Genomic DNA, 6,006 nt, shown 5'->3' with positions numbered 1-6,006 from the left:
ATGATAATAAATTGTAGATTGCAGTGAGTAATTTTTAAATTATGGGCAGCAGTGGCGTAACTAGTGCTAGTGGGTGCGGGGCGTTCCATCCCGGGTTTCTGGTGGAGGCCTCAAATTGGCATACAAATTAAGCAATAACGAAAAAAAAAATTAACATATAAAAATACAATCTGGTACATAACATAAAACAGTTTTAATTTATATTTACTTTATGTTCTCTTTTATAAAAAATTAGTAGGCAAAGTAATACACAAGGTGCAGTCACATAAAAAGATTATTCAAATAGTATAGGCATTCCTACCGTACTTAGCTTTAATAGACCAGGGCATTTAACAAAATAAATCGATTTTCAAATAAAGCTCCACTTGCAACTTTTTGCATTAGGTTCAGGATAATGTCAAGAAAAAGTCTACCTACTATATAAAAATAAGTAGATATGCACAGTTGCCTTTTAAAGTGCATAAAATGCGTCCAAAAGTTCATAAACATCCCAAAGAAGGTGTATTCTGCCCTGCTAAAAAACGTCCTAATAACTGGCAATATTAGACCTTTGAGAAAAAGCTATATTTGTATTTTAATACTGTGCCATCCTCATTTTAAAAAGCAGACTGTCGCTTTTTTGCACATAAGTAGTTCATTAGGATTTTTTTTCATTTACCGGTAATCACTAACTCAACCCCAAGTTTGACATTGAATAGATAGGATTTTTTAACTAAGTATTAGTAATGCATAGGGTATCTAGAACTATTAATTTTTTAGATAGGACTTTTTTAGTTTAAATATGAATGAGAATTAAAATTTTATGGTTCTGCTAATAGTATGCGGAAATGCGGTCTATATCGGAAGTGCGATCTACCTGAAGAATTTGCACAAAATAATGAAATGCAAGAAAACTCTTGTAGAAAGAAAATATTTATTCACAAGTAATAAACACTAACGACCAAATAAATGTAAAATGAAATGAAAGTAAATCTTCCATGCCATTTTATTTGAAAAGAGGTATTGATATTTGCATATACCCTGTAGTATTCAATAAGAGTATCAAATAAGACAAATTAATCTTAATAGATAATTTGTCTTATTGTAGTTTTAAAATGGTTTATTCTCAGTTCACTTTAAAACTAACCAGTTTTATGAAGAATTAGTTTTATTGCAGTTTTAAAGATTCTCCTAATATGACTAATAAAACCTAGTATTAAAACTACTTGATCTCAAGACTATTATGTCAGTAAATCATATGCCATACCTACAACTATTTTTTTAGTTTTCTTTAAAGTTGCTTTCTTAAAAGCAATTATTAGGCTATATTAAAACCAAACGCTCTTAACTGAATCAATTTGGTAATCGTAAAGACTAACCTATGCTTCTTGTTAGAACAATAAAACTAAACTCATCCCCTCTTCTCTCATGTCCAAAATGGGCGGCCATTTGTTTTAGAGCGGAACAGTGATGTAGTGTGTTGTAAAAAGTTAAAGTAAAGTTAGTATGGTAGAAATAAGTCTTCAAAATTACTTAAAATATAAACGAACTGGTCATTACGGCTTATTTTTCAAAGAATACAACACACATAGCACTACGATGCCTCGATTTTTAGGTTAGATTCACATTAAAACCGAGTGGCATTATTGACAGCAGTATTAAAACTAAACAGTTTTAATTCCAAGGCAACATTGCTTTTATGTAGGATATATACTTTTGGAAAGGTATAAAATAAAACCATTTGATCTTAACAATTCTTTGTCGATAGACTAAATAGTTTTATTTGGTTTTCGGCCATATTGCTTTCTGGAGATACTGAAAGCCATGATAGATTACAATGTAAGGCTTACATAAAAATTATAAATAAGCGACTTAAAAACATAAATTTGATTTATTTTAATATTAAAATATTAAAATTGTAGAAAAAATTATTTTTCTTTCAAATTAATAATTTTCGGATTTAAATTGTTTTATTATTATTATTTTTTATTCGCCAAAAGTAAGAAGTTGCGCGTGAGATTTATTTAGACCTATTGTTGTTAACATTATCAATAAAGTTGGTTGCGCAAGTGTTTTTCTACCTTGATAGTCCGAAATAACCAAGTACTTTTTAATATTTTATGGTTACAAATACGTATCTACCTATCATAACACATGTAAAAATTTGTTGGCCTATATGGAGTATATGGGTCTAAAGAATCATTTAATATGGTAAATTGTCTTTAAAAGTTTCCATTTAAGTAACCTTTTTAAGATTGCTATAAAACTGCCTGCACTTAAAGTGTCTTTTAACATGGTTTTAAAACCACCTTCACAGCAGCTTTAAAACCAGTTACTTAAGAGAACAAAGTTTTAAGAAGGTTTTAATTTTTGGTTTTATTGACCTCTTTAAGTGTGGGCCCTTTTATGCTGAAAGCGGTTTTATTACAACCTTAAGGTTTACTTAAAAACCAATTGGTTTTAATTTTAGTTTTATTCTACAGTTTTAAAGCATCCTTAAAAGACTTAATAAACCCGTTCGGTGCTACTTGGGAATAGTAAATAAACTAAATTTGCATAAAGTGTATTGTATATTCCTAAATAGTAGTATTATAAATGTTTATTAGTACTTAGCAATAAACATTTCGCCTACAAAGGTGACTTTTATTATTGTGTGCAAACCTTTCTGAGAAATATTATGGTGATTAGCCCACATGTATACAGTACCCACAAAAAAACAATCATTATAAAATGAATTAATCGCATAAGTCAAAATAATTATTATTTTAATTTTACAAATTAATATTTTGTCATATCAATTTACCAATTTAGTTGGGAATAAGCCAAAAAATTGGCTTATTCCCAACTAAAATACCAAATTGATGTTACAAATTAAATCATTTTTAATAAATATTAATTTGTAAAATTAAAATATTAACTCTTTACGATCTCTATCTATATGCGATTTATGCGTTTTATTAACTTTGTAAAGATTTTTTTTGCCGGTATTGTAATATAATACAACAATATGATACACCCAATCTCTCGGTAGACCGCAAGCTATACTAGAGACGCGACGGTAGACAGTATACCATAGTAGCATCAATTGTCTCATTAGATAAGTTTATTTAAAAAAAGAGGCAAAACTGTTACGTATTTTATATTTCAATAAATCAACAAAAATTATTACATCTAATTATTTTTCAAAATATCTGTCATCGGCTATTCACATGACACAGTAATTTCCCACTATTTTTATAGTCATATTTCGTATAAGCACTAGGTCAACATTAATATCACCCGTTGAATGATTTCAACATGACTTACTGTCTTCAACAAGCCAAAAAGTCCTGTCTTCACAATAGGGAACTTGCACATTTTTCTTATAGGTCTTGGGCCCACATATACAAATATTATTTATGACCACACCGTTGAAACTTTTTGTACTTGTTATTTGGGTGGAGTCGGACAAATTTGGAGCTTGGCGCATTATGGTAGTGGGGCGTTTGTCTGTCAAGCGGTGACGAAGTTGTCAATTTTATGCAAGAAAAAAATTTATAACCACATTGGTCATTTTATTTTAATCAATGGTTTCTATCATATAAACAGCGAAAACAATTTTGTCGGACAAAAATATTGGGGCATATAACGCGTCGGACACGCGAAAGATGTCAAATTTATGAAAAAAATAAATTTATTACCACATGGATAATTTTAACGGTATCTACCATAAAACCTTTTTAAAATAATGTGGTAACCTTGTCGGACAATTTTCACGGGGCATATGCGCAGTCGGACGCGCCGAAGATGTCAATTTTCTGAAATTTTTTTATTTACAACCATTTTTCCGACAACATTAGTAGGTTATAAGTAATTATATTCTTAATCAAAAAATCAAAGTGTCGGACAAAAGTATTGGGGCAAATCGACAGTCGCACAAAAAATTTAATTTTTATTAGTAAACTATACTTTCAAAATATGCTGGGTTCGTGCATCCCTTAGCTTTACAACCATTTTTCCGATAAAAGTAGTGGCTTACAAGTAATTATATTCTTAAACAAAAAATGTAATTGTCTGACAAAAATATTGGGGCAAATTGGAACAGAAAACTTAATTCTTTTAGGCTATTGACGAGGAGGTATTATCAAAAAAAATTTAAAACAGTGTTTCTCGGTTACTTTTGAATCTATTTAGCTGAAAATTGGTACACACGAAGTAAAACATTTTCTTTAAAATTTTCCGACAAGAGGGAAAATTTTAGAAAAATTGTGATCTGATAATTTGTGTACATACTCCTTAAACAGCGACAAACATGGTTCTGTATTTTTTTTCTCGAATTAAAAAAAATCAGACACATGTATCAGGTTATAAGTAGTTATATTCCAAATAAAAAAATCTAAGTGTCCGACAAAAATATTGGGGCACATCTAAAATCGGCCGAAAAATTTAATTTTTATTAATAAACTATACTTTTAAAATATGCTGGGTTCGTGCATCCCTTATGTTTACAACCATTTTTGCGACAAAGGTAGTAAGTTACAAGTAATTATATTTTTAAACAAATAATGTAATTATCTGACAAAAATGTTGTGGCAAACGAACAGGAAACTTAATTCTTTTAGGCTATTGACGAGGAGGTATTATCAAAAAAAATTTTAAAACAGTTTTTTCTCGGTTACTTTTGAATCGATTTAGCTGAAAATTGGTACACACACTAAGTAAAACATTTAAAAGGGTATGCCGTAGATCCGAACCCAAAATTTTCTTTAAAAATTTTCTGACAAGAGGGAAAATTTTAGAAAAATTGTGATCTGATAATTTGTGTACACACTCCTTAAACAACGACAAACATCGTTCTGTATTTGTTTTCTCGAATTAAAAAAAAATTCCGACACATGTATCAGGTTACAAGTAGTTATATTCCAAATTAAAAAATCTAAGTGTACGACAAAAATATTGGGGCAAATCCAAAGTCGGACAAATAATTTAATTTTTATTGATAAACTATACTTTTAAACTATGCTGGTTTCGTGTATCCCTTATCTTTACAACCATTTTTCCGACAAAGGTAGTAAGTTACAAGTAATTAAATTCTTAAACAAAAAATGTAATTGTCTGACAAAAACGTTGGGGCAAACGAACAGAAAACTTAATTCTTTTAGGCTATTGACGTGAAGATATTGTGACGCCTCACAACCCGGCCTAATTATTCTCGATGCTTCCCGGGGTTACGAGTAAAGGCCAGACCTTCCACGGCGATTCCAGGCGACCGCTGTCAGAGTATTTAAGAACAGGAATTCGAGCACAGGCCAGTCAGTCAATGAACGAGCCGCGACGCGTGATTTAATTGTATTCCAATCGGATTTAATGAAATGTATATATTAGTTATCGAAGTTATTATGTTTAGTTAATTAAATCATAAATTTGAGTTGTAAATAAATTAGATGTGTTAGTTGGTGTTATTTGTAATTATTAAAATAAATAAGTGATGTAAATAAAATAATATAAGTAAGTCTTCCTTTATTTAAATTAAACTTAGTGCCTAAAGATATAAATAAATAAAATAGTAGAGTCAATCGCGTAACAAAATGGTGCAGAAGTGAGGATACTTGAAATAAATATCAACGTAAATTTTCGGTTTAGATACAGTGTGGAACCTTTAAAAATAAATTAATATAAATCGTAATAAATAAAGTGTGTGATCATGTCTACCTTGTGTAAGCTAAAAATTGCAGACCTGAGACTTGAATTGGAAGAAAGGGACCTGAGTTCTACTGGAAAAAAGGCTGATCTAGTCGAACGTCTAAAAAACGCTCTTCAAGAAGAGGGTCAAGATCCAGAAACCTATTTGTTTGAAAACAATCATGCTGCTTTGATTTCGTCAATTACATCGTTAGAGAACAAAGTTTCGACAGACATTACGTCGTTGGAGACCAAAGTTTCTAGTGAAATCTCCCAAGTTTCCTCGGATGTTATGAAAGTTTCGACAGACATTACATCGTTAGAGAGCAAAGTTTCTAGTGAAATCTCCCAAGTTTCGACAGACAT

This window comes from Diabrotica virgifera, chromosome 3, assembly GCF_917563875.1.
Source record: "Diabrotica virgifera virgifera chromosome 3, PGI_DIABVI_V3a".
Taxonomy (NCBI): Eukaryota; Metazoa; Arthropoda; class Insecta; order Coleoptera; family Chrysomelidae; genus Diabrotica; species Diabrotica virgifera.
The sequence above is the reverse complement of the archived record's forward strand: the minus strand, read 5'-3'. Positions refer to the sequence as shown.